Genomic DNA, 19,240 nt, shown 5'->3' on the forward strand with positions numbered 1-19,240 from the left:
AACCTTTGGTTGTTTTTACACTTTATATAACTGAGGTTCACACACACACACACACACACACACACACACACACACACACTTCTTTCTCTGTGACTGGGCACCAAAGGCTCAGCTAATGTCTGTAATCTTAGCCCTTCAGGAGGCTGAGACATGAGGATAGTAGTTTGAAGCTAGCCCTAGCAGGAAAGGCCTTGAGACTCCTTTTTCCAGTTAACTACCAGAAAAGCTGGAAGTAGAGCTGTGGCTCAAGGTAGAGTGCTAGCATTAATCAAAAAGCTCAGGAACAGCTTCCAGTCCCCAAGTTCAAGCCCCAGGGGACTAGTACACAAATAAAAACAGTTTCAGGGATTTTTCTGTCTTGGTTGGCTTCAAAACTCAACCATCAGATCTCAGCCTTCTGAGTAGCTAGGGTTATAGGCTAACCAAAGTCTCTTATATCTGGCTTGCCTGTATTTCATTCATAATAATTTCCCTTGAGATTCAGCCATGTTTTTCAATTACCATTAGTTTATTCTTTTTACTGTTCAGTAATATTCTGTTATATAAGCATGTTGCAATTTGGTTATTCTCATTCTTCAATTGAAGAATATTTGGGCCTTTTCTACGTCTTAACTGTTAGGAAAATGGCCTTTGTAAATACTGTTGCACAATTCCCTTTGTGAACACATATTTTCAAATTTCCCTTGGTAAATAGGAGTAGATGGCTTGGTCACACATTCTTGACTTTATCAAAAGATGTTAAATATATTTACTAAAATGAATGTTTCATGTCACATTTCTTCAGCTACTTATGAAAATTTTCACTATCATTATATACTTCATCATGTTTATAACCTCAGATGTTATTTATGTTAGTAATTCTAATTGTTTAGAGTTAATTTTCTTTTTTGTTACATAATTTGTTACAAACAAATAATGATGTTGGCTCTGACTTTTTTTTTGCTTATTCCTATTCCTACATCTTGTGAAACAGTTGTATAAAGTTTCACCCATTTTTTGATAGGGGTTTTTCTCTCTTTACTGTTAAATGGGGTGTGTGTGTGTGTGTGTGTGTGTGTGTGTGTGTGTGTGTGTGTGTGTGTGTGTTGTGTGTGATTGACATCCCAGTAGCAATGAACATATCTTGTACTTAGACTTTGGTATCTAATTCTGTTGCCAGTGGGTAGTCACAGAGGTGAAGATCACAGACTCTTTATATCTACAACCAAGGATTAAATGAAGATGCACACATAAATGTAAAGTCACAAAGGGAAGAAAGAGGGTACCCTGTTCTTCCAAGGACAAACATGTTGTTGTGAATTTCAGCTTTCTAGGATTTAGCAAATGGGAGAAATTCATGGTAATGGAAATTGGCTGATCTTAGGGAAATGATCTTAGGGAAATCACAGCTTGGCAGATCTTTGCAAGGTATCTGCATATGTACAAGGTTGCCATCCCATGTTTTAAGTATATGTGCATATGAGATGCAGTGCATCTGTGGGAAGCCTTAAGTAGAAGTTTGTTGTGCAAAGGTCAGATTCAAGGGGTTCCACTGTACAGTTGCCTCCATTTGTTTAGAACTAGTATGAAGTTTTTCTGTATCTAGCTAAAGTCCTAACTGCAAATTGTCCCCTAGTGACCCCAAGGAAAAGTAGCAATGGAAGGAACTAAAGGAAGAGATAGAACTCCTTAGTGTCTCCTAGGATATGACTAGGAGCATGAGGACAGTTTCAGCATTCTTTTCCTATAGCTACTCTGCCTTAATTCCATTCTCCAATTAAAGGAACTAGGACTCATAACAGAAATGGCTAGTGCTCAACGTACTCACCCCTCAACACACACAAAATGAACATGACAAGGACATGTGTACAGGAGACAACTGAAAGATTCCTCAAATAGAAAAAGCTACAATAATTTAAGTAACAAAATAATTAGTACTGGATTATAGAAGTAAAATAAGTTCCTATGAGACCATCCTTAGGTGAAACCCCAAGACTCTTTAGGGACAGAGAAATTATTTTATATATGACTATATCATTTGATAAACTTGTTAAAACCTCGGGAACTTGACAGCACTTTAATATCTGCAAAGTGTTGAGCAAATAAGTGAGGGAAGAGGCAAATATTTCATGGAAATAATTTCAAATAATTACATTCTATTCTACCCTTGGAGAGGGAGACAATAACTCCCTACTACTCCTCAACTGTTAGCTGTGTAGAAAAATCTTTCCTCTAAAGAGTATAGTCAGAAAAAGGGTAAGAAAAAAATGAGTGACTGCATTGTAGAAATCTGCTTAATTCTACCTTACCCTGGCAATAAATTCCAAAGCAGTTATCAAAACTAAGAGAAGTATGAGCATCTATCACAGCCCAGAGAAACCTAAGTAGACATGATGACTACAAATTATGTGGTGCCCTATATGGAATTCTGGAACACAAAAGATATTTTAGATAAAAACTAAGGAAATTTAAGTCAAACTTGAATTTTATTTAATGGTAATATATCAGTATTGATATGTTACCTTTAACAAATACATCAGACTAATAAAATGTTGATAATGGGAGATTGTTTCCTTTGTAGTATCTTGCAATATCTACACAAATCAATAAATCTACAGTTACTTTTAAATTAGATATTCCTTTAAAAATTAAAATCCCAGGAAAATTGGCCCTAGGAATACTATTTGGTAATGAAGAAAATCAAAGTATCAATAAATGCCACAACACAATATAATCCAAAATTTTACTAAATGAAAGAAAAATAAATAAAAATTGTTACCTGGTTCTACTTATATTTTAAGTGACTGAATAAATCTATAGAGAGTAAAGTTATAGGAATAATTACACTTCCCTAGACAAAAAGATGTCCATTTCCCAAAGCATGTGCCTAGTATATCCCATCAAAACAGAACTTGATGACAGTAGGAACCCTAGCTACTTGGGAAGTTGAGATCTGATGGGTTAAGGCTCAAGGACAATCCTCTGAAAAGCTCATAAGTCTCCTTCTCAGCCAATGGCTAGATGTGATGGTGCTCACGTGTCATCCTAAGCATGATAGAAAGCACAATCAGGAGATCACAAATGTGGTCCAGCCCAGCTTGGAAATAAACTAAGAGCCTATCTCAAAAATAATGAATGTAGGGCTGGGGATATGGCCTAGTGGCAAGAGTGCTTGCCTCATATACATGAGGCCCTGGGTTCAATTCCCCAGCACCACATATATAGAAAACGGCCAGAAGGGACGCTGTGGCTCAAGTGGCAGAGTGCTAGCTTTGAGCAAAAAGAAGCCAGGGACAGTGCTCAGGCCCCAAGTCCAAGCCTCAGGACTGCTCCCCCTCCCCCCCCAAAAATAATAATAATAAATAATGAATGTAGAAAGAGCTGACAGAGGGGTTCCCATGGTAGAGCACCTGCCCGGAAAGGGTGGAGCTCTGAGTCAAACCTCAATACTACACCACCAGAAAATAAACAGAGACTAGAGAAGGCCAAGGCTTTCCTTCTCAAGCCAGAGGCCACAAGTTTGATTTTGACTGTGTGGAAGACCTGAGAGATGAATGCTGAATCATCCCTAGGCTCCCATTTAACATTCCCAATGTACTTCTCTAAGAGCCTAGACATTATGACTCAGAAAGGACCCTCCCTCAGGTGACTTGTCCAGCTGCACAGACAGACATGCTGTCAGCCCTTCTTCTTCTAGCCTCCACTCAACTGGACCAAAAGGACCTCAATGCCTAGCAGGCTATCAATCAACTTCTTCCTGTGCAACCAAGGGCATTTCAGAGATGGGGCGAGTTACAAACCCAGATCAAGAAAATTTTGGAAGACCAGGCAGGAACTTTAATGAGAAGAGAAATTGGTTATTGACTGTGCATTTTCTTTCTTTTGTCATTAAGAAAACTCAGAGCCCGAGGAAGCAGTGTGGAGCAGCCCAAAGCCTGCTGTGCTGGCAAAAAGCAGAAGTGCAGATTCTGTTGTCTGCAGCACCACCCTGGGACCATCAGCATCTGTGTTTGTATCTGAGAAGCTTTCAAAGGATGGGGTAGAGACTTTGGCTCCTGGCTTTGCTCCTACTAGAATTTGGAAGTGAGAAAACCCCTTAACCTTTCTTAGCCCAGGTTCCCTGTTTATAAAGGAGGATAACAATACTTGCCTTGTGGGGTCACTATCATGATCAGAGAGGGGCTCAGGGTCTGGTGGGGTACAGCCTTGCATTCAGTAGGTGCTCATGCGCAGTAGCTGCACAAAGAGGAAGAGGATGCAGCAATGGCAATGTCAGGTTCCACATCCAATGATTCCAAATATACACCAGGAAGGACAGACATGGACTAGCAGACTTGGGATTGGTAAGGGGACTTAGAGTTGCCATTGGGTAGAACCGTTACAAAATGGCTCTATTCAAGACATAATGATAAAATAGCAATCACTAATAATAATGATGATAGTGATATCAGGTCATAGATCTGGCTCAAAATCCTTAGCCTATACTAACTCATCTGAGTATGACAGTATATGTTGGCATTGCAGTGTTTTCTTGCTTGTATCCTACTGTGTTATCTGGAACCAAACACTGAAGCAGAGCTTGGTATGCAAGCTATACATTAAGGCTCAGAACCCATGGCAGGGTAGAAGCAGAAGAGGACTGGACAGATAGAAAGGCTCTTGCTACAATGTAAGAGCCTTGGGGCTTGGGTCAATCTTGGCTGACCCTTGGGCCCTCTGGGGTGAGAAGTAGTTCCACCCACTAAAATGAGTGGACCTGTAGCCCCTGCCTGGCTCAAGCTTTCCTTAGGCTGCCTGGACAAAGTTGGGGCCTTGTAACAAATCCAGAGGTCTGGAGGCTATGTGTTGGCTACCATCTTAAAGGGACATCAAATCTTTCCCTTGAGCAGCAAAGAACATTTTCTAATGTGGAACATTTTTTTACCTCCAGATCCTTGTATCTACCCTCCCCCCCACCCCGCACCCAGCCTTGTGGAAACTGTTCATGCTACCCTCCACATAAGGAACCCAAAGCCCAAGACTTCAAATTCTCCTGTCCAATGTCACATGCAACATGGCAGGGACAAGATTTGAATCAAGTCAGACTTTCTCCCCTGAGCCACACTGTCTTCCATGGGCCTTCCTGGATCCTTACTCTCAACCTAGCTTCCCTGGAGGTCTCAACATGACACAGACAATTATGGGTTTTCTGCCTCACTGAACACCACAGCACAGTTAGCAACAGGGTCATCTGATAGCACATTAGAGAAGTGTGTGTGTGCCTTTCCTCACACAGGAGCCAGTGGGGTCAGTCTCAAGACCTGACCTGGAAAGCACACCTGCCCTGCTAGTGGAGGGGAGGGATCGGGGTCAACAGCCTGACCTTGGCAGATGGCTCTATGCCCATACTTTCCAAACACTACTTAGAGATGCAGACATGTCTCAGTTCCAGAGCAGAACCCTCACAGAACATGCAAATCAGGGAGTGATATTGCTGACATGGAAAGAATAGCAATATTATCCTAATGGCTCTGAAATAAAATACAATCAGGAAAGGAAATTTACCCTGAAATCATGTTCTCAGCTCTGCAGAGAAACCACTGACCTTCGCCATGACCTCACCCTGGATTACTTCCTCCTCACAGGTAAAGCTGCAGTGGTGTGTGTGTGTGTGTGTGTGTGTGTGTGTGTGTGTGTGTGTGTGTGTGTGTGTGTGTGTGTACCTGTGTGTACTGGGGCTTCAACTCCGGGCAAGTTGCTATTCCTGAGCATTTTTGCTCAAGGCTGGCACCCTACTCCTTCAGCCACAGCTCCACTTCCAGCTTTTTAATAGTTAATTAAGGATAAGATAGTCACAACTGTTTGTTCTGGGCTGGCTTTGAACCACCATCTTCAGGTGTCAGCCTCCTGAGTTAACAGATGTGAGCCTCTGGCACCCGGTTCACAGTGGTGTTCTTTAATGCCCCTCCTTGAGCTGCTTGTGGCCCATTGCCCCTGGAGTTGCAGCCTCCTCCCTGATCTGCAAACGAGCCATCTTAGGGCCTCAGGACCCCTGGCTGTCTCCAGCCCCAACCCTCAGCTGCAGTCATTTCCCTTTAGGGCTGAACCCTCAGAGATCCTAGTAGAAGCACCCACATCATATGACAACTGCCTGTACTTGGACAGCTATTCATTTGCTTAGATATCAATTGGAAGGCCATATACAAGGATTCATTTCGGGTACACTCTAGCCTCAGCCAGTGGTGTCAATATTCAAGACTAAGAACTGGGCATTTGGGCACTCCCAACCATTCCCTATTGAGGCTACCTGTCCCTCCTCTTCAAAGCCCAGTTCTGATTCAAATGTTTCCATACACACTGTCCTGGCCTCCTCCCCACTCCCTTGTCTGTGCTTATATGACTAAAATCACTGCAGTGTGGGACTGTCCTTGTTCATTGTCCTAACCCATTCCCAGTGTGGGCTTACTGCAGTCAGGGACTGGCTAAGCTTTCCCCATGTCCCCAGATGCTCACACAGACACTCACATGACCTCCTTCTGACCCTCACATGATGTTCATATGATCCTCACACAATGATCATATGGCCTATATTCCTCCCACTGACTCGGCCCATGCAGATTCCTTGTGGACCCTATGCTAAGCCTTACAGGATCCCTCACAAAGCACATGCTGAAGGTGGCCGACAGCCTGAAGCAGAGGCCCACTCTCTCACTTTGAATCCTGCCCATCTTTTGCTACCTGACCAAGCTCCAATTGCCAAGGCAGAAGGCAAGTGACAGTCCAGTGATAGCAGAGACACTGTCCAGCTCACTAGTGCAACATCGTGTTTAATAACCATGGGTTTCCAATCCGAGCATCAGCTCTGCATTTCCCACTTCTGCAATACAAACACATGTATGTTATCTTGTGTGCACACCCATATATATTTGCCTAGTCTCACACTGAAATAAGCCGTCACACATACTACACATACACACACACATACATACACACACCCTTCATAGACACTCCACTCAGTGCACTCACATTCCAATAGGTGCAGATATTTGTCTGCACTCACATGCGTGCAGAGCACACACCCCTCACATGTGCTCCGCAAACCTGTATGCACCCACTCACATTCATGCTCGTACACACTAACATTCATTCTCACACACACTCACACACTCTCATTCTCTCTTATCTTCATATCACAGGATGAAGTTTAAATACTTCAATCTTCTTCCTGGAATTTAGATTTCTAAGTCTTTTCCTTTCATTCTGTTCAACTCCAGATCCTTTACCCCAGTTTGGATCAAAGATAGACAGCTGCCCAATAAGTAATGTGGAGGGAAACCACCAATGCTGCCTCAAAAGTGAGCTTGATTCTTTCCTCTAACCTAAATCCCATCATGCCTTTCCTCATAAAATACAGAAGTTCCAAAAGAGATGGGGATGGTGGATGTTACTTCTCCCCATTTCAGACATAACCAGGGCCAGAGCCCTAGTGTTTAGTCTCAGAGCTAACCAGTCATCTGCCTCCTTCTTACCCTGCCTCCAGAAGATGCTCGTGTGTTGCTGGGCCTGCATCCCCTCAAGGCTGAGATGCACTGCAGGAGAATGTCTTATATGGAGCTAGTTCAAGGATGAGGAGAGTATCTGGAGAGGACTATGTGAAAATCTGCAAAAAAAAGAGACAGTTGTCCTGTCTTTGCTACTGCCTCCACAGCCCCCTCTGGATCATTGCAGTAGAGCAAGGGATGTTTCCTAACAGTCCCTTTATGGGACAGTTGATTAGCCAGGAAGGTGGCCAGGATGAGCATCAGAGACTGCCACCTGCCTGGCTTGCTCTTAGTTTTCAAGCTGTAAAGAGCCCAGAAGAGTGTACATGTTTAATACATTGCTCCTAGTACAATAAGACACCCAACTGACTGCAAAGCAATGGCTCCACAGGAAAATGCCTGGGGAGAGGGGCTCTTAGGATACCAATTCCCACCCTGTAGGTACAGAAATTCCCAAGGGGAATTTGTATCCCAACCCTACACACCAGTGGCTATGAATGATTCACTATGGAGGAAAGATTCTGCTTCTGCCTTTATTGAGCAAAGGCTGTGTTTCAATCTGTGCTTTCATCTTTTCTTCTGGCATATTAGCAAGCTCCCTGTGGCTGTATGGCATCAAGGCCGTGAGTTCCCAAGTGCCACTGCCACTCCCACTTCCCTTTGCATTTCAAGTCCAACTGTGTAGCTTGTCTGATCTTCAGAAGGCCTCCAGGCTCCTTCTGAGAAGTCCTTTGCCTCCCCTCCACGTGCCCAGCATAATATAGGGGAATCTGAGATATTATTTTCATAGTTGGTGGACAGAAGAAAAGACTAGCATGGTGTTAAGATACATTTTAGATAGTGGTCAAATTGTATTGTGATGTTTTTTTTTTCCCCAGAAGACTGGCAGAATGGGTCAGAGGTGGAGATTTAAATAGATAACAAGGATCGAAACTAATAGATGCTACTGTCCCTTCCCTCCTCCACACAACTAAATATATCTGCACTCTTATTTCAAGAAGAACCATATGCCACAAATCAAGTGGCCTGGGAAGAACACCGAAGCAACACAGCAAGGACATCACATTTCCTAAGCTTCTCCCCCATTTCCATCCTGGTAGTAGGCAGAGAGGCTGTTATGGTCCCCTCTGCAGGAGGCTCAAGGTCCCCCAGTGCGTTAGGAGTCAAAGGTCAAGCTCTCTCCTTGTCTTCTGGATTTTGTGGGTGTCCCTGAGAGAGCTTGAAGCTGAAGGCTTTAGCAAAGAACCCTGGCTATAGGACCATGCTAAAGCCTTCAGAGGTAGAAAGAAAAGCAGTGTCTCACAGAGGGCAAGAGGTGAGGAGGCTGACAGCCTCTCATGCATCATGTACCTTACATGAAGATGAAAGAGAAGCTGACAGTGAGCTAGGTTACAGGGAGCAGATGTGCCGTGCAAGCACAGGCCTTCTGAACTCCCACCTGAGCAGAAGCTGGACTGTAGGGGGTGGGGAAGAGGTTTTCTGGCTTCAGTTGAGAAGTCTAAAACATGTTTTCTTTCTTGATCTCTTCTGAAAGAGCTACTAGACAAAATAGACAATACGTGTTTGTTCTAACACAGAAAGATATGGAGTATCACAATTCCTATTGAGTAGCCACAGCTCTGTTCTCAGCTCTGCCCTCCTTGAGTAGCACTGGATGCTCATGCACCTCTTCAGGAAGTCAGAATCCATATCCTTGAGAGACAAACAACAAGAACAACATGGTCATTTACAAATTGTGAGGATATCTTTAGAAATACACTGGTGCAACCTGAGGTCCTAGCTCACACCTGAGCTGATAGGGATGGCTCAGAGTCAAAATAGAATAGAAGAAGAAATAGAATAGAACAGAATGGAATAGAATGGGATGGAATAGGGTAGAGTGGAGTGGAGTGGAATGGAATGGAATGGCCTAGCTTAAATAGAATAGAATAGAATAGACATTTGGGAAGGTCAAACTAAGGTGAAACTTGGTTGTCCTCTCTACCAGGAAACATCCCTGTTTTCTTAGCCCATTCTTAGGTTGGCCAGAACTGTTTCCACCCCTCTAGCATGCCTGTAAGTATAGGAGCATCAGGCTGTCTTAATGTAGAGGGAAGTGCAATCAATGTCTCTTACTATTCTGTTGGGTTTGTCGTCTCCTCTTTTTGTAATGTCAAAGAGGAGAAAGGACATTATCTTCAGAAGACTATATCAAAGAGTAGAAGAAAATCACTGATTCTTTTTGATGTACTGTTTGACAGACAATGAAAAACATTACCCAACATACAATGAAAATTCAGGATAAGCCATACACTCAGACTTTCAGGATTTTCAACTATTGAAGTTAAGTTCTAAAATTAAGTAACATACTAAGCATACAAAGAAAATAAGGGAAATCATAGACAAACTGGGTAAAGAGAAGGCAAAGCAGCAGAGAAATACTATCTAAAAAATGCAACTAGCTATGTGGTTTAGAATGTTAAAATGTAGTATTTGCAGCCAGGTGACAGTGATTCACACCTATATCCTATTCAGAAAGCTAAGACATGAAGGGTCATGTTTTGAAGCCAGTCCAAGTAGAGAAGTCTTGCAAGATTCCAACTTCAATTAAAAACCCCAAGCTAGAGGTGTAGATTAAGGGGTAGAATGCTATCTGTAAGCAAGTAACCAAGCAGGCACAAAGCCCGTAATTCAAACTTTAGTATACACAAAGCATTTTATCAATAAGCAAGTAAAACAAAATAAAGAATTCACTGAATGAGCTCATGAGATTGGACCAAAGAAGACATTTGTTGACTCATGGATACTTCAATATAGAACTCTTTTCAACTGAACTAAACACTCTAAATTTTAAAAAAAACAGTTCAGATCATGGAGTAGAAGCTTTCTCTCTGTGGCTCCATGAATGAAGGTAGTCAGATGAACAGAGAAGGCACTCTGTTCTAAAAAAAAGAAAGAAAGGAAGAGTGCCATAAGGGAGGTAACAGAAGAGATAAAACACACACACACACACACACACACACACACACACACACAACACACAACACATAAGCAAAAGGCTATGTGGAGAGCAGGAGAAAGAAACCCCTAGTTCCAAGCCCAGCTTTCTAGGGGTACAAGGATGGGAAGCCAAGAACTCTGCCACAATTGAATCCAGATTGTCCTGGCAAAGAGACTGGCAGTCCTAGCCGAATAAGCCCACTGTTTTCAAAAGCCTTCAGTGCAATGCAGGGATTTGATGTGAGCTGTCTTTTGTGGTAGGCCACCATTGCAGAACAAAATCCATTTTGTCACTCCTTGTATCTCAGAGTGCTCCCGCGGGCACTTGCCTAGGAGAAGGCTTGTCATCTGAGACTGAACTATTCTAGAAAACTGAAAATGAAGAATTATCACAGCTCAAAGAACCTAGGGACATGCTACACTAGGGTAATCACAAGAAGTGATTTGGAAAAGGAAAGAGTCCGACATGCATCAGAGTTAAAGCACTGGAGACCCCTGGCAGTTTGTGGCATGGTGGCCTTGCCCTCTATGGCAAAGACCAAGCCCCATCACCTGAGAACCACTGCAGAAACAAAACTCGAAGCCTGTGGCTAGGGGCTTGCTCAGCCTTTGAGAACTGCCTCCAAGCTCTAGATGGTTTGCAGCTGGGAAGAACTGAGAGACCTGAGTCCACATCCATGGATTACTCCACTTCCCCAGCCTCAACTTTTCAAAAGGGTGATGAACCGCTAAGCAGTGTTGGAAGGTGCTGAGATCAGCAGTCAGAGCTCATGGTTTCCTTGATTCCCCCACTCTATTGCAGAACTCATTTCTCTGCTTCCTCTACTCTCCAATACATTTGGGGGCATAATTAGGCTTACATGTTTGCTGCCTTTTGGGTCATAAGTCAGTTGTGTAGGGAGCTGTGGAGAAAGTGGGAACCTACCAAGGCCACAGGTTGCAAAGCTTCTTAAGGCCAGTAATGGCTCCTGATACACAAGAAAGGAAACTTCTACAATGAATGCAGCCCGGACACCAACAGCTGGAACTTAACCAAACCCACCCTTAGCTAATACATAGTACTTGTCTACACAGTGCTACTCTCTGAGAGTTACTGAGTATCAGGCCCGGTGCCCTCAAAGACAATGGTTGAATATTCTTCCCTATTTTTGGACGTTATGGGGAAACAAAACAACCAAGATTATGAAAGTCAAAGGAAACCACTATGGAGCTGTGAGAGAAGGAAAAGGAGCAGGGAGGAGCCAGAATAAGGAAACAGGCTAAAATGATCAATGTACAACTTATGCATGTATATCTATGTCATGATGAAATCCCTTACTATGTACAATGTGATCGATGTCAATATAATTTTTAAGAATTAAAAACTTAAAAATGCACTAAAAAGATGTAGTTGGAATCCCAGAAAAGAGCAATTAGAAAATAAGAAAGAAGCAGTATTTACAGCATTAATGACAGGGACCATTACAAGACTGATTGAAGATAGCTATCTATACAGTCAGGAAGCTTAGTGAAACATAAATAGGAAAAATATAAAGGAAACCACATCTACACAAATAATTGAAAAATGGGTATACATACACATATATAATATACTTTTATATATACATACACATATGTATACATTATATGCATTTTAATTTAGTTCTGTTATTGTCTCAGCAACAGCTTATGAATTCACAAGTTTTATATACATATACATATATATATATATAAACACACATATAATGAATGCTCAACCCTAAGCAAGGGAAATATATATTACTTACAGAACAACAGCTGGAGAAAGAGTAGCAATTTCAAAGAAGATGAAAGCCCAAAGACAAAAGAATTACAGAGTTAATGAGCTGAAAATAAAAACTATCCTATAACTATCATAATTTTAGAAAATAAAAGTAAAGACATTCTGCTTGTCAAATAGAAATTATCACTATTAAACATTTTCTATAGAAAATGTTTTTAAAAATGAAAAATAACCCAAGAAGAATCCTCTAAATTTAGGAAAGAGGAGAGAGCAGGCATATGAGATAATTTTGACTGTTTAAGTATTATTACAATAACTTATGGAGTTGCCACATATAAATAAGTAAATCCTGTAATAAAATATTAGACAGAGGAAATGAGACAGTAAATGCAGTAAAAACTGTTGTGAATTTGTTAGCTGTTGCTGAGAGAATAACAGAACTAAATTAAATTTTATTTCTATTACTAAAAGTGATATAAAAATAACTACAATTTCAATAGTGGAAACAAAATGAAATAATATTTTTTATCTGAAGAGGGGTAGAAAGAGGAGGAATGAAATAAAAATGATTGTAATAACTAAAAAATTAAGATAAATTATACCAAAGTACTTTAGTAATTAATGGTAATTGGAATAATCTCTTCAACTGACAAAAAAATGTCAAAGAAGTTTATAAAAAGCACCATAAAAGCACATATTTATCCATGTTTTAACTTTAAAGACAAAGATAAATTAAAAGATAAAGGGCAAGTCTAAGCATTTGAACACACACACACACACACACACACACACACACACACACACACATGCAGAGTAGAAAAAGGAAAAGAATTTGAGAAGCAAAGCCTGGTACTATTTCTTTACTTAACAGCTTTTATATATCACACAACACACCCATTCAAAATATGCAATTTAATGCCTTTACTCAGAATAATGTCCAGCCATAACCCCAATCAATTTTATAACATTTAAATTGCATCAGAAAAAAAAAACTCCATCAACTTTAATACTACCCTACAGATTCAGTTTTATATGAAGTATAATGCCACTGTGAGGGTTTGGGTACACAAATCCCAAGTTAAGTAACTTTCCTTCAATCCCTAGTCTAGTAAATATTTTTGTGATAAAAGGATGCTAAGCTTTTTCATATGATAGTTTGAAAATCTGTTGAGGTTACTATCTAATTTTGTTTTTTTTTACCCTACTGATATGAAATGCTATACTAATTTATTTGAGCATGTTAAGGTAACCTTGCCTGCATTGCTTTTATAAATCCTTCCTGGTCATAATGTATAACTCTTTTTATGTGCAACTGGATTCAACTTCTCAATATTTTTCTGTAAAATGTTTATTTTGACATTTATAATCGACTCGTTTTTTTTCCCCCAATATCTTTGATGCCTTTGCCCCAAGATCATCAGATGGGAAGTGTTATATTTTCTTCTATTTCTAGAAGAGATTGTGAGAAATCAGTAATAATTCCATATTGTAGAATTCAGCATGAAGTCATCTGCGCATGAAAGTTTTTGTGTATGTTTAGATTTTACTACTATTTCAATGTATTCACACGTTCTAAGTCTTTTCAGAATGCTTATTCCTTCTGGAGTTGGTTTCAGTAATTTCATATTTCTAGGAATTTTTCTAAGTTATCTATTGCCTTGGTGTACAATTGCTAAAAATATCCTTTTTCTTTCATAGATTCATTTCATTTCTAATTCTAGGAATTGGAGGCCTTTGTCAGTCTTGATAAAGATTTGTCAATTCTGTTGACTTTTTAAGTAGTGGCTTTTCACCTTTTTCATTGTTTTCCTATTTTCTATGTTATTAACTTCTCCCTAATATTTGTGATTGTCTTTGTTATTTACATCTTTATCTCCCTCTTTTTTCCCCAGTTGTTAGGTTCTTTGTTTGAGTGCTCTGTCTGTGCCCCACCCCCCCCCCATCCCCATCCCTCTATCTAATGCCCGGATTTGAACTCAGGTGTTTTCACTTGCTAGCCAGGTTCTGTACCACGTGAGCTATGCCTCCATGCCTCCAACTTTTTTTCCTGTTTCTTTTTAAAATAGGGTCTTGGATTTTGTCTAAGCTGGCCTGGACCGTAATGCTCCTATTTATTCTTCCCTTTACAGCTGGAATGACAGGCACATACCACTATATCCAGCTAGTGGCTGAGGTGAGTTCTTGTGAGTTTTTTGCCTCAGCTGAAATCAAAGTATGATACACTTGACCTCTCCCTCCTGAGGACTATTGGCATAACACCATGGTTCTTCTTTCTTAATAAAAAACAAATGCAGCTTGAGCTTCCATTCTAAAGCATTGCTTTAGCTGCATGTCTTGTTTTTTTTAAATCATTTTAATGATCTCCAAGGGTTTTCTGGTTTTCTTCTGATAGTTCTTTAACTCATTGGTGATTTGAGGATATTGTATTTAATTTCTGCATATTCATGAAATTCCTAAGTCTTTTCTTTATTCTAATTCATTCCACTTTAGCTGAAGAATATAATTTGCAGAACTGAAATGTTTCACAATATGTTGAAGACTTTGATACTCTATCTTGGAGAGTTTTGCATGTCCAGTTAAGAAGAATGTAAATATTGCTGTTGAGTGGAGTGTTTGATTTATCTTTGTGAGTCTAGTGAGTTTTGTTGTATTGTTGGAATTATCTGCTTCTTTGGTCACTTCTATCTAGCTGCATTCACCATTGCTAAAAGTCATGGATTAATGTCTCCAACTAATATTACTGAACTGTCTTTGAACTATCTATAATTCTCTTTATCCCTCACAAAACATTTTGGTGCTCATATTAGGTCCATATCCATTATATCTTCATGAATGTGTTGGTTCACTTAGGATTATAAGTTATCCCTCGTTGTCTCTGAAGTATTTTTTTGTTTTAATACCTATTTTCCCGATATAAATATAGGCATTTAGGCTTATATCTACTTGCTGTTTTCATGATATATCATTTCACCCTTTTACTTTCAATTTGTTTGTACATTTGGATCAAAATTGTGCCTCCTGTAGAGAACGTATAGTTGGATCATTTTTATGCAGTTTCACAACTATTACTGCTGCTAAAGTTGAATTTATGTCTTTCATCTTACTTTTTGGCTACTATGTGTCTTTATTAGTCCACTTTATGTTTCTGTAACAGAATAAATGAGACTAAGTAATTTATCTAGGTAATTTATAAAGAACAGTTTCAGGTCTTCAGAGGCTATGGAATCCAGGATCGAGGGACCCACAATTGGTAAGGCATTTATATTGTGTTGTCACGTGGTAGGAATGGAAAGGCAAGAGAGCATGTGCAGGTGCACATAGTCAAGAATGATGGGATAAGCCCACTACCATGGTTATGACATCAGTCTCTCATGAGAGCTAAGCCCACATCACCTCATCACCTCCACACTAGTGATTATGTTCTCAGGACTTTGGAGGTCACCTTCAAACCACAGTAATAGCTAATCCTTTCCCCTCTTTTCTCACCTCCTTCTTCTGCTTACTCTGCTTATGTCTACTGCTTACTTTGGGGTTCAGTGAGTATTTCCAAGCCTAACTTTAGTTTCTTTAATTTTTGAGCTTACATAGTTTGCTGATGTAGAGTTTGCAAGTAATTTTAAGTTATTGGAACCAGACTCAAGATTCATAAAATCTTGAGACCAATGATATATAAAAACATTGCCCCTGTATAACTCTGGTCACTTTTCCCCATCCTGCTTTTTTGTTTTGGGGTGTGTGTGTGTGTGTGTGTGTGTGTGTGTGTGTGTGTGTGTGTGTGTGTGTGTTGGTCCTGGGGTAGGAACTCAGGGTGTAGACACTGTTTCTGAGCTTCTTTGCTCAAGACTAGCACTCTGCCCCTTGAGCCACAGCTTCACTTTCAGCTGTCTTAGTAGTTTTTTTGGAGATAAGAGTCCCATGGACTTCTTTCTGCCCAGGGATGGCTTTGAACAGAAATCCTCAGATTTCAGCCTCCTAAGTAGCTAGAATGTGAGCCACCAGCTCCTGGCTTGTGGTATTTCTATTACAAAAATTATACCCATAAATATTATAAGCTGTACAATATTATGTTAATATTATTTCCATCCACAGTTTTTTTCTCAATCCAGTAAATCTTGCTTCTACCTGCCTCCTTTGTGCTATTATATATATTTTTATATTATATATATATAATTTAAGGTATATTCTTGTATGCTACAGATCCACCATTACATTGTATACAACTTTTTTACAATTGCTTTTGAAATCAGTTATGAGAAGAAAGGAGAGAAACACACATTTGTCCTTTTAGTTGTATGTATGTATGTTATTATACAATGGTCTACATCAATTCTCTGTTTCTGCATGTGAATTTAAATTTGCATCCTCTTTCTTCCAGCCTTAAGGACTCCCTTTACTATTTCTTGTAGGATGAGTTTGCTAAACACAATGTCTCTTAAGTACTGTTAGTCTTGGAATGTATTTTGCTATCATTTTTTAAAGACGGCTTTATTCAGAATAGGATTCTTGACTATAGGTTATTAGTTTTTGCTTTTTTTCTGAACCCTGAATGTTTTCCAAATATCTAGGTAAGTATCTTATGTGATCCCTCAGGGATTCAAAGTTATCAAATGTAACACATGTCCCTGAAATAAGTACCAATAATATCTGCATTGTTTATTCTGTTTTCCTACCTCACTTGATGGCTCTGTTGTTCTCAGCAGTCTCCTGGATGCCCTTCACATTCACCATATCATATTGTAGCTCCTTTGGATGTACAGTTTCTGAGGTCTATGTTTGATATTTGTTCTGAGCCCAAGAGGTCTCTTTGCAGGTGTCTTATTATCCTTCTGACCAATTGGATCACAGTCAAAACTGTGTCTTCTTTAAATGGCCCAAACTCCTTCCACTTGCCTTTCACCATAACCCACAGTGTTCCTGAGGAAGCCTTGAGGTTTTATGTTTCTTTGCTCTGTGAGCTCAGCTCCCTAGGGAAGAAATTATGAGCTATCAATTTTATGGCCTGCTTCTCCTCACAGCCAAAATTACTATGTCAGGACTGTTGAACAAGGAAAGGGACAATGACAAGTTTCTCTGTGAGTGACCTCAAACCTCAGGGCTGGTGCTCAGTATTGGGTGGAGGGTGCACAAGTCTTAATCTAAAATTCAATAACAAAAACTATAGGAAGATTTAGATGTAGTTCTAAACAACATGCAACATTTAAATAAAAAATCAGAGAATAATCAAACATCAGTAAATATGAAGATATGACATTAAAATTGTGAGACATAGTGGAACCAATGCTGAGAAGATTTTTCATCTTAAATTCATATATATGCAAGCAAGTATGAAACCTAACAATTTAATACTCATCATCAGAACAGGAAGTAAATCAAATTAAGAAAGGAAAGATAAGGAAATTATAAAGATAAATGTAAATATTGGATATAGGAAAGAAATGTAGAAACAGAGAACATAAATAATTTTTCAACACCAGAAATGAAAAGGAGACATACAGATATCACAAGCATCAGAAAATAAGAAGTGAACCAAACCATGAGTACCATGAAAAGAAAATCTGCATGAAGTTATGTGAAATTTCTTGTAAAACATATCGCACCAAGACAACAGAAGGAAAACTAGAAAATCTAAATGGTATAATGCAAATAAAAGTAATTAAATCAATAATCACAAACCATCCCCCCAAATCCCTTCATCATGACGACATCACTAGTAATTTTCTTTGAAGCTGTGGAAAATATGAACAATCTTACAGACTTTTGCAGACTATAGAGAAAAGTAGCTGGGCACCAGTGGCTCGTATGTATAACCCTAGCTGCTCAAAAGGCAGGCAGAGATCTGTAGAATCCTGGTTTGAAGTCAGCTTAAGCAGAAAAGTCTGTGAGATTTTATTTGCAAAAACCACAAGCAAAAGCCAGGCTGCAGGCATGGCTCAAGTGGTGTCAGCCAGGCAAGAAAGCGAAACAAGTGTGAGGCTCTGAGTTCAAGTCTTAATAAAAGCACTAAAAAAAATTAAGGATAAAAAAGAGAAGTCATTTTTTTTTTTTTGGCCAGTCCTGAGCCTTGGACTCAGGGCCTGAGCACTGTCCCTGGCTTCTTCCCGCTCAAGGCTAGCACTCTGCCACTTGAGCCACAGCGCCGCTTCTGGCCGTTTTCTGTATATGTGGTGCTGGGGAATCGAACCTAGGGCCTCGTGTATCCGAGGCAGGCACTCTTGCCACTAGGCTATATCCCCAGCCCCTAGAGAAGTCATTTTTTCAATTGTTTTTCAATTGTGTTTGTGAACACTTGACATATCAAAATCTAACAAGGAACCTACCACAATGGAAAAAAGAAACCACCTCATAGATGAATGTCTTCTATAAACAGAGATAAAGTTCTGCTTTTAAAAAAACCTCTTAAGATTCCAACTCACCCCAATTAAAATGGCCATTATAAAGAAAACAAATAATAGTAGGGATATAGCCTGAAGGGAACTCTACTAAACTGTTGGTGGGAATGTAAACTGGTCCAACCACTCTGGAAAGCAATGTGGAGGTTCCTCTCCTATGCTCTCCTATGATCCAGCAATCCCACTTCTGGGATTACAAGGCCACACTAAAGCTACCAGCACAATTATGTTCATTGCAACATTATATAGCTAAGATATGGAACCTACAATCAGAAACAAGGCTACACTAAACTTACCATCACAACTATGTTCATTGCAGCATTATTTACTATAACTAAGATATGGAACCAACCTAGTTGCCCCTCAGTAGATGAATGGATCAAAAAAAAATGTGGTATATATACACAATGGAATTCTATGCTTCCACCAGAAAGAATGGCATTGCCCCATTCATAAGGAAATAGAAAGATTTAGAAAAATTGTATTAAGTGAAATAAGCCAGACCCAAAGAAACCTAGGCTCTGCATGGTTTTCCTCATTTGTAATAATTAGTATATGTCTAGGATAGTCCAATAGCTCAATAGTTATGTACATATGACCATCTAAAATTATGCTAATTGGAATGGACAAGA

General features: G+C 39.8%; 1 long non-coding RNA gene across 1 annotated transcript; it reads right to left on the reverse strand.

The window, feature by feature from the left end:
- Positions 1–590: 590 nt before the first annotated feature.
- Positions 591–19,022, reverse strand: LOC125348010. The gene is made up of 3 exons (XR_007210289.1): positions 18,876–19,022; positions 1,968–1,974; positions 591–601 (listed from the first exon to the last, which is right to left on the reverse strand). It is a non-coding gene; the product is annotated as an uncharacterized LOC125348010 (long non-coding RNA).
- Positions 19,023–19,240: the final 218 nt, after the last annotated feature.

Source organism: Perognathus longimembris, chromosome 3 (genome assembly GCF_023159225.1).
Source record: "Perognathus longimembris pacificus isolate PPM17 chromosome 3, ASM2315922v1, whole genome shotgun sequence".
In the NCBI taxonomy this organism is placed as follows: domain Eukaryota; kingdom Metazoa; phylum Chordata; class Mammalia; order Rodentia; family Heteromyidae; genus Perognathus; species Perognathus longimembris.